Raw genomic sequence first — 11,317 nt, forward strand, 5'->3', positions numbered from 1 at the left:
AATATGCAAGTGGGGATCAAACTTAAGTTTGAGCCTCTTGTCATCGGTAACCAAAAGGATGCCATGAGGCTAGACTTAAGTTCAATCCTAAGTGTTTTTCTATTCTTGCATGAATCCTAAAAGGACTTAGTGAATCTAGATTTTCATGATAGTGCTATACTAACATATCTAGTTGAGGCTCGAACTTAAGCTCGAGCCTCTGGTAGCCACAAGGATGTCCCTCGGCTAGCCTTACACCCTAGTGCTACAATAGCATATGCAAATAAGGCTATCCACAAGGATGTCATGAGGCAAGCCTTTCATCCTAGTGCTAAAGAATATGCACTTGAGGCTCGAACTTAAGATCGAGCCTAAAGGTGTTCTTCTATGCCCTTGGTAGCAACAAGCCCTACATGTTGGTGCTACTCTAGTATATGCAAGTGAGGATCGAACTTAAGTTTGAGCCTACTGGCATTGGTAGCCACACAGATGTCATGAGGCTAACCTTACACCCTAGTGCTAAAGTAACATATACAGTTGATGCTCAAACTTAAGTTCAAGGCAGACTTGCTATATTAGCATATGTAGGCACTTAAGCTCGAGCCTCTTTCCCTAAGTAGCCACAAGGATGTCATTATGCCAGACTTGCTACAATAGCATATGTACGCAAGGTTCGAACTTAAATTTGATCAGCTTTCCCTAAGTAGACACAAGGATGACATTAAGTTAGACTTGCTATGTTAGCATAAGTAGGCAAGGTTCGAACTTAAGTTTGATCCTCTTTCCCTAAGTAGCCACAAGGATGTCATTAAGATAGCCTACAATAGCGTATGCAGGCAAGGTTCGAACTTAAATTTGAGCCGCTTTCCCTAAGTATTCACAAGGATGTCATTAGGTTAGACTTGCTACACTAGCATATGTAGGCGAGGTTCGAACTTAAGTTCGAGCCTCTTTCCCTAAGTAGCCACAAGGATATCCCTCGGCTAGCCTTACACATTGGTGCTACAATATCATATGCAATTGAGCAATTGAGGCTTAAACTTAAGTTTGAACCTAAAGGTATTGTTCTGTTCCCTTGGTATCCACAAGGATGTCATGAAGCTAGACTTTCATGCTAGTGCTATACTAGCATGTGTAGGCAAGGCTCAAACTTAAGTTCGAGCCTCTTGCCCTTAGTAGACACAAGGATGTCATGACGAAAGCCTTGCATCCTAGTGCTACACTAGCATATGAAAATGAGGCTTGAACTTAAGGTGCTATTCTATACCCATGGTAGCCACAAGGATGGCATTAGGCTTGCATTCTAGTGCTATAGTAGCCTATGCAAGTGAGGATCAAACTTAAGTTCGAGCCTCTTGGAATTAGTATCTCTAAAGGATGAGTCTAGACATACTCCCTAGTGCTACAATAGCTTATACAATTGAGGCTCGAACTTAAGCTCGAGCCTCAAAGTGTTTTTCTTTTCCTTTGGTATCCACATGGATGTCATGAATCTATACATGCATCGTAGTGCTATACTGACATTTGTAGGCAAGGTCTACACTTAAGTGCAAGCTTTTTCCCATTGTTTGCCACAAGGATGCTATTCTATATATGACCTTAGTAGCTATAAGGATTTCACAAGGCTAACCTTTCCCCCTAGCGCTACAGTATGAAATACTCAAACTTTAGCTTGAGTCTAAAGATATTTTTCCATGTCCTTGATAGCCACAAGGATGTCATGAGGCTGTGCCCTTGCATAGTAGGGCTACACAACAAGCAAGGCTCTTTCCATTGGTAGCTACAAGGATGTTAGGAGGCAAGCCTTGCATCCTAGTTCTAAAGAATATGCACTTGAGGCTCGAACTTAAGATCGAGCCTAAAGGTGTTCTTCTATGCCCCGTGTAGCAACAAGCCCTACATGATGGTGCTACTCTACTATATGCAAGTGAGGATCGAACTTAAGTTTGAGCCTACTGGCATTGGTAGCCACACAGATGTCATGAGGCTAACTGTACACCCTAGTGCTAAAGTAACATATACAGTTGAGGCTCAAACTTCAGTTCAAGGCAGAATTGTTATATTAGCATATGTAGGCAAGGTTCGAACTTAAGCTCGAGCCTCTTTCCCTAAGTAGCCACAAGGATGCCATTAAGCCAGACTTGCTACAATAGCATATGTAGGCGAGGTTCGAAATTAAATTTGAGCCTCTTTCCCTAGAGGTATTATGCTCTAGCCCTAGTTAAGTCTCAAGCACTTGCATGAGGCAACGCTATCATGCTAAAATATCCACAATAAGCTCATGAGGTCACACTAGAGTAGAATATGCTAGTGCTTTGAGAGCATTAGAAGGTGAGGTTTAAGCTACATCAGCTCATTGTTCTAGTTTCTCAACAAGGAAAGAAGGCACCAAAAACGAGCTAAATATCAAAAGCAAAGAATCTACGTCAAATGGAAATGTCACACTCAGTACCCAACCAAGTAAGTGTTGTTATCTATCTTTTTCTTTAAGTAGATTAATTACTTAATTACAGTTTTAAAAAAAGTTAATTAAAGTACTTATTGATTAAGTACTCTAATTAAATAATAGCCACTCACTTTCAATTTATAGAGAGTGATTTTAGACGTAATTGTAGTTTGATTAACTTAATGATAGAGTTTAAAAGGTGTATCAAGGAGACGGTAGCAAACAATAATGAGTATAAGTAGTCATTAGAAGTAGATTAAATAGAGATTAGAAACTAATAGAATGATATTGAAGAGTGAACTTTTGAGATGCAGGTTTAGGACAGATTAAGAGGAAGGGAGGGAGTGATTAAGAGGAGGCAAGGGAGATTACATAGAGAGATTAGAAGAGATTAGGGAGTGATTAAGAGGAGGCAAGGAAGATTACATAGAGAGATTAGAAGAGATTAGGGAGTGATTAAGAGGAGCTGATGGTAATTACACATAAATATTAGAAGAAGATATCACACACACACACACGAGATAGAGAGAGAGAGAGAGACAAAGAAGTGCACCTGGATAAGCCTTTCGAATTTGAAATTCAAATTTCAAATCTAAACTGCAATCATATCTTCACCTGCCAAAAAAGAGAAAGATATGCACACACACACACACACACACACACACACACACACAGAGTTAATGTAAAGCGTTTTGGGACTGCAAATAGATTCATAGAGGAGAGGGAGATGGGAAAGTAAACAGCCATACTTGTCACGTGGTCGTCATTTTTTTCACTGTCTGCACAAAAACCGAAACCCTGTTTTAATGTAGAAGAGAGAGAGGGAGAGAGAGAGAGAGAAATAGAGAATTAATCTAGAGTTGTGAAAAAGAGCCTTGTGGGGCCGCGAGCAGATTCGCAGAGCGCAAGGAGATGCGGGAGTAAAGAATCTCACTTGTCGCGCCGTCGTCGAATTCGTCACAGTCTGTAGAAAAATCCAAACCTATTATAATATAGAAGGTTTTAAAAGCATTAAAAAGCCTTTAATAGCTTTTCCCACCAACCCTACCAAGGTTAGATTAGAAAACTCACATGCGTGGACCAAAACTAATGGTTTTCATGATGGTTAAAAGAAGTGAAAAAAAAACTTTTCACGAAAATCAGCATAACTTTCACATACGGAGTCTGATTGCAAAACTTTTTTTATGAGCCTGTAGCTTGAGAGCGGCTCTACGCTTTTCTGAACAAACCCTATTTTATGAACAGTTTTCAAAAAAACGACGTTTAAGGGGTCAAAAAATTCGACGAAGTTAGGGGTGTCTAGAACTAGTTTTTTGAGAGTTTTGGGAAAATAATACTCACAAGTTGGACATAGTTTTGACTTCCCTTGGCTAAAACCTCTTAGGATCAATGAGTGAGAGACCCACCTCCACCAACCCTCTTCCTTAACCGATTTCATTGCACCTTTTTGCATGTAAAATTGTCCTGCTACAACACGTAAAACACCAGGACTATAATCACCAAGAATCGATTTACACATAAACAACTGAGAAAAAAACCTCATTGTATTTTGAATGTCCATCAACGCTCAATTGTCATAGAATAATCTCCAAGGCCACCTATACTCGAACTAATGTCCTATCCTAAAAGAAAACTATATGACTAACTAAGCTCCAACTTAAGTTTGAGCCACTCATGCAACTACTTTGAAGCCTCACCTTCTTGTAAGCTCCGACTCTTTTGATAGGTCATTCAAGGAAACTTGGGTTTGATGTAAAGCTCATCATTACCTTGGCTCCACCTTACAACTCTTTAAATGTATAATATAGCTCGAACTTCAATTTGGGTCTCCTTCCAAATTCAAAGCTACTTCAACATAGCTTGGGTTTTTTCTCACACCTGTTGTTGCTCGTAGATTTCTAACACTTGAATGTGCATCTATGCTCAAACTTGAGTTTGAGTCTTCTACCAAATTCCATGGGTGCCTCCATGTAACTTGGGCTACATCTTGCAACCCGTGTGACAAGTATAGATTTCTAACACTTGGATGTACATTTAGGCTCAAACTTGAGATCGAGTCACCTACAAAATTCCATGCTTGCCTCTATGAAACTTTGGATTTGTGAAACTCTTTTTATCTAGGTATTTATAGCACTTAGATGTACATCTAGGATCAAACTTGAGCTTGAGCCTCCTACCGTCGTGCATGGGTTGACTTATAGCTTGAGATCCATCTTGCAACTATTTTAAGCTAAAGATTTCTAGCACTTAGACCTACATTTAGGCTCCATCTATGCTCCGGCATTGTAACTTAGGCACCATAATGGACTTATTTTCAGCTTAGATTTCTAGCACTTAGATGTACATTTAGGCTCAAAATTGAGCTCGAGCCTCCTACCATCCCCAATGGGTTGATTCAGTATAACTCGATATCCATCTTGTAACTCTTGTGAGCTATATATTTCTAGCACTTGGATGTGCATAAAGGCTCCATCCTCCTATCAAATTCCATGGGTGCCTCTGCAATGTAACATAGTCCCTATCTTGCAACTCTTGTCAGCTTTATATTTCTAGCACTTGGATGTACATACACGCTCAAACTTGAGCTCGAGCCTCCTACCATCCTCCATGGATTGACTCAGTGTACATTTTCTTAATTGAATGGGATGCAAGATTTTACCAAAATTGTGAGTGTATCTTGGGAATGCATTAAATTTTGAGTTATATGTTCAGACATACAATTTTACTGATATCTCTTGATTTTCTCAAAAATTGCAGGGTCCAAAACAAGGTGATTCAGTGTTTCTTGTTGATGGTTCCACAAGGAAAGCTCGTGGGGTTATTCATTCCACCGATGCATCTCAACATTGTGGTTTTGAATTGATTGGCACAACATGTGTGGCGATACATGTACTAGAAAGTTTTGATGACACCTTCTTGATTCCATTCGTCACAATGGATGCAAGAACCATGTCTCAAGCAGTTGGAAGCATCATCAAATGGCCATTGCATAATATTGTTATGGACAGAGGAAAATCTCACACAATAGATGAGGATTTTCTTGTTGGTCAAGAAGATGGCATGATAGATAGAGCGAGTTGGAAAGAGAAAAGAGTCATCCTTTGGGCTGACAATAGATCTACAAAACTTGGTAATGGAGTGGTATTGCGGGTCCACCCATATGAGGCTATAAACTGTACTGAACTAGGTGAGAGTAGCTTGGGTGTCATTGTGGAAGGGTCGATGCATCCACATCAAAGTGATATTTCAAGTTTGAATTTGGTAAGCCGGCCTATTAGGCAGCTCACATTTGAGAATGGTGAGCCCTTGATCAAAGACACTGGATCCTCTTCTGCCATTGAGGGTATTCAAGATTTCCTCATGGAAGAAATGGGAGATTCCCTTAACAACTTATATGCTTCCAGTGATGACTATGAGGATGATGGCATACATAACAACACTGAAACTAGTTTTAAAGAAGGTACCACCAGTACAGAACTAGGTCTTCTTCTTCATACTCAAAATGATAGAGAGCAGGATGCCATTGCCGGTGACTATGATATAAAAGATGGGACAGGTAAGAAAAGGAGTTATGTACATAAAGTTAGGCCTAGAAAAAAAAAAGGTAATGCTCATGCTTTCAACAAACAATGTAATGCTGCAAACATTCACAAATTTGCAACAATTGGTTGTTGTGATATGCGATGCTGCCAGATTAGAAACAGATCCAAAATCATGCAAGCAAGGGCAGACTTTTGATTTGACTGTTTTTGCATACTTTTGGACGAACGATTGCGATCGTTGTACCTCTCCAGAATGCAGTGAGAGTGATAGGATATGTTCCTCATAGTCCCCTATAGCTTCCCTTCAAGTTTCGTTCATTTCGATATGATTTGCATGGTGAACGGGCGTGATGACTGTAGAGCGGTGTAGAAGGACATAGGCAGATTACTTCGATTTAGTGCGATTGATTTGCTTGTAGAGTTAGTAGTTGCATCTCTTGGAGTTCACTTCATTAGAATTGACACCCTAGTGAGTTTCCATGCCTCATCCGAGTCGCTTCCCTTGTATCGATAATTTTATGTTGATGCTTGAGAGCTATGCTATGGACGTCTGTCGCGGCGACCCGCAAACATTGGCGCCGTTGCTGGGGAATGAATCTTAGGTGATGAGTGACCGAGTGCATATTCAGAGTTCTCTTATTGTTCCAAAAGATAATTTCCATTCCATTTACATTTCAGTGAAGCATCTAGGCAGAGGTTTAGTGCTTAGTGGAGTGTAGGGTCAGGGGACTGGCTAGATCTACTCTTGAGAGATATAGGGAGTTGTGAGTGAGGTTGCTTTAAGAATTTTTTCTCTTCAAATTTCTTTGTATTGATTGAGTGTACTGATCCACCATCCGTTTTTTATCCTGTTTGTTTTGTTTGATTCATTTTCTTATGTTCTTTCATTTCTGTACTTAGGAGTAGGATAAGTAAATCACATTCCAGTCAAATTTGGGGTAAAAGTTAGAGTCGAGAAACCAGAAAACCATAACTTTGGCAAAAAGGCCATAAGACTCTAAAATTTTGAAAATCTGACTAAACAGACAAGTGGTAGCACCAAACACTGGGAAACACTTGTCAGAGGGAGCAAACACTTGTTAGAAGGAGCAGACAAAATTTCATCAAATTTGGCCCAGGTACTGTGTTCCCTGCGCTTCGGCTGCATTGTGAAAGAGAGAGAGAGAGAGAGAGAGAGAGAGAGAGAGAGAGAGAGAGAGAGAGATGATTTGTATAAGGCCAGAGGATGTACACAAGACTGCGTTTAGAAAGACATTTGGTCTTTATGAGTTTCAGTGATTCCGTTTGGTCTAATAAATGCTCCTGCCATGTTCAAGAGAACGATGGACCGGATTTTCCGCTCTCATCAACAATTTGCTGGGAGGTTCTTCGATGACATTATAGTCTATTCGAAGAATGAAGAGGAGTATAGGTATCACTTGACCATTGTGTTCAAAGAGCTTTGCAGTCATAGGCTACTTGTCAATCCTAAGAAAAGTGAATTCTTCCTGCAAGAGATCCACTTTCTTGGCCAGGTAGTTTCAAAGGATGGTGTCAGAATGAATCCCACAAAGCTCAAAGATATTAAGACATGGCCATATTGAAGACTATGCACGATGTCAAAATCTTCTTTTGATTGTGCTCCTACTATAGAAGGTTCATCAGGAATTTTGCAGAGATAGCATCACCTCTTCACGCTTTGAAAAAGAAAGAGGTCACTTTCAGATGGACCCAAAAAGAGATTTCATCTTTTAGTCTCTTAAAGGAAAAGCTGACTTCAGATCCAATAATTGTTTTACCAGATCTCAGGAAGTCATTTGTGGCCTAGTGTGATGCATGTGGCAACAACATCGGAGCAGTGCTAATGCAAGATGGATGGGTAGTAGCTTATGAAAGACAAATTTTGCAAGGGCCAGAGAAGACTATGCAAGTCTATGAGAAAGATCTCTTGACTGTGATTCATGCGCTTTCTAGTTGGAAGAACTACCTCTTGTGCTGAATTTTTTGTCCAAACAGACCATCAGACCTTGCGATACTTCTTGACACAGTCAAAGCTATCCAAAAAGCATATGCGATGTTTCTATGTTCCACTTCTAGATTATGCATGTGGAAGGCAAGAAGAATGTTGTGGTTGATGGGTTATCAAGAAAGCCACAAATTTCAGTTGTGTCAATTCCATATCATCATGAGCTTGATGACATGAAGAAACAATATGCTACTGATGAAGATTTTGCAAGGACTTTTTAACAGTTGCAAGAGGGGCAATATCATGAGCACTACCTCCTTAGAGATGATTTTATGATGATGCATGGTAGACTTTGTGTTAGCAGGACATTGTGACATAAGGTCATGTAGAAAGTCATGTATCACCATATGCAGGGCATCGTGATATTGATGTGACAATTAAAGCGGTAAAGAAATTCTTCTATTGGCCTACCTTGAGGAGAGACGTAGATGCCTTTGTGAGAGCATGCGTGATTTGCCAAAAGGTCAAGTTTGACACACAAAAGGCACCAAGGCTGTTACAACCACTGTCGATAAATGATAAGCCATGGGAAAGCATTGCTATGGACTTTATCTTTAATCTTCCAAGAACGCCAACAGGGAATGATGGTATATGGACCATTATCTGTAGGTTCAACAAGCAGGCCCATTCTACTCAATGGAGTTGAGAGGCTTAATTCCAGTATCCTTGACAGGAATGCTCACTCATGGACATGGACAAACAGCTTATGGTCACTTTGCATTGGGATTATTGCCGAGTGATCCCAAATTCACAATTGCATCTCTCTCAAAATGTCTAAGAAACTTAGAAAGAAGAGATAAACATATGTTTGGTGACTTGAGCTTAGAAAACTCAAGTGTAGAACCACGAACGAATCTTTTTTATTGTGTTTTGTCTACAGCTTCTCTCTATCACCATATGAAAGTGCTTAAGGAGAAAAACCAGTACTGCAAGGAGCAGAGTGCTCAGAATGAAGAGGCAGAGACTAATCTAATCACAAATGTGAATGTGGACACTGAGAATTTTGCTTCTAGACACGGAAATGATTGTCCAAGGATGCAATCAATCTTTGGTACTAATGCACATGTACAGGAGGATGGCAATGTATTTGGGTTCAAGAGGTTGCCAAGAACATTGCTGTTGCAACTTGACAATTCTAGTTCAGAAAATAAGAATCGATATGTGTTTGCATACCTATCATTGTTGGTTGCACGAGGAGTCTTTGACACTGTACAACTTGGATTTCTTATGGTTGGTCACACTCATGAAGACATTGATGCATTGTTCAGTCGCTTTTCTGAGAAGCTTAGAAAACAAGCCATTTTTACATTTCCACATTTGATGAAGATCTTCAGTGAGTGTGTTGGCATGCATCCGGCACCTTTTCTCCTACAAAAGGTGGTAGACTTTAAAGGATTTTTAAAGGGGTTCTTACATGATGGAGCAGATAGCTTAGTGGGTCATTCAAAGCCATTTCAATTTAGGTTCTGTATGAGTGATGGAATACCTTTGATGCAGTACAAAGTGCACCCTAAAAATGTGGATTGGTTACCCGAAAATGGTATAGATTTATGGAAGAGAAATGACCAAGGAGGAGCCAAGCTTCCTGAAGGTGTTCCAAAAGTATTAGCACCCTTTGAGTATGTTAAAGATATTGAGAAAGTTATGGAAGGAATAAAGAAGTATGTTAGTTGGTGGAAAGATCACTTGCAAGAGAAAGGAGATGAAAGTGAGTATGCTAGGTGGATCAACCCAGTTCTTATGTACTGGGAGAATATCATGCAAGCTATGCAAAACCCTGGACAAAGTGAAAAAACTTTATTTGATGACTTTTGGCCAAGGAGTATGCGTGAACAAGATCATCCTCTTGAAGTTCCATTGGAAGATGGTCTAGATGAAGCACTTGACATAATAGAGGGCCACTATTGTGGTCCAATGCGCAACAAACCTGCTGAGGAGTTCAACCCAACTCTTGATATGGCAAAGGGAGACTTTGTACTTGTGCAACCATATGATGAAAATTACCCAATTTGGTTAGGAGTGGCAGCAACAAAATGTGTGTGTGTGTGTGTGTGTGTGTGTGTGTGTGTGTGTATTTGTAAACTAACATGTGCAAAAACACTCTAGTGTATAGTATGGTTGTTGAAAACGGACCATATTGGATCTTGCAGACTCATAAGCATCCACTAAACATTGTATCTCAGTTTTCATATGTGCAACAACCTAGTACAATACAACCTTACCTCAAGTCCATGAGACACAAAGAATTGTCCCAAATGTGTGAATTTTTCCCTATTTTCCTAAATAGGTGTTTAATCCGGTACGACAAATTTACAATTTTGCATTGCTATTCATGTTGACCTGGAAAGTCAAGCATAGGAAATCCCTTAAACCGTCCAAGAAACGTGATTCTATCACAAGAAACAAGCATATGTTTTCATAGATTAGTGAAAGAACTGTTTGTTAAATTATTATTGCTTGGTTGATAAATTGTTATTGTTTAATAAGTTGATACTAGTTGATATGAAGAATTGGTTGATCATGTTTGAAGAATCATTTAAAGAGAAGAATTATTGGAAGAATATCTTTTGTGCATCACAGTTAACGAGATGATTCTGCAGTTAGTGGAGGTTAAGCTGAGGTTATCGGCTCTCTTTTGTTTCTTGCGGTTAGTGGAATGCCTCGCGGGTAGCGGGATGTCTTGTGGTTAGCAAGTGCAACTAGCGAGATGCCTCGTGGTTAGCGAGATGCCTGGTGGTTAGTTGGCAACTCCTCAAGAACTCTTTGTGCTTTGTGAAGTACACCACATCTTCCTAATGTTGTCCCTATTCCACATATCGTGCAATTCGTGTATTCTAGGAGTTGACATTCCATACAAGAAGCTCCTCAAGAATTTTTTGTGCTTTTTAAAGTACATTATATTGGGCATATATGTAAGACCAAGGCAATGGCAAGCACAACTTCTTTTTTCAGCAACCCTTGACTAACAATATTATCATGAATTTTGATGCCCATATCATCGTCTTGTTGCGCATGCCTTCAAGATGAAAGCATAGGTGATTGCATCTGGAGAGATCGCCTTGATTTTCATTTGCCAAAAACATCCTAGGGCTTGCTAGTTGTGCCACATTTGGCATACATGTCGACCAACGCAGTGCCACAAGCATAACATTTCTTTTCTACAACCTAGAGCTTTCTGGCCCTACCCGCTATGGAACATATCCCGCAATCAATGTTTTCCAAGAAACGACATTCCAAACAAAAATCTCCTCAAGTAATTTTTGTGCTTTCTAAACAAGCACACCACATGTAGCATAGATGTCGATCAAGGCAATGCCAAGCATGCAACTCCTGTCTAACATTATC

The sequence above is a fragment of the Adiantum capillus-veneris genome, chromosome 14, assembly GCF_014529385.1.
Source record: "Adiantum capillus-veneris isolate H3 chromosome 14, ASM1452938v2, whole genome shotgun sequence".
NCBI lineage: Eukaryota > Viridiplantae > Streptophyta > Polypodiopsida > Polypodiales > Pteridaceae > Adiantum > Adiantum capillus-veneris.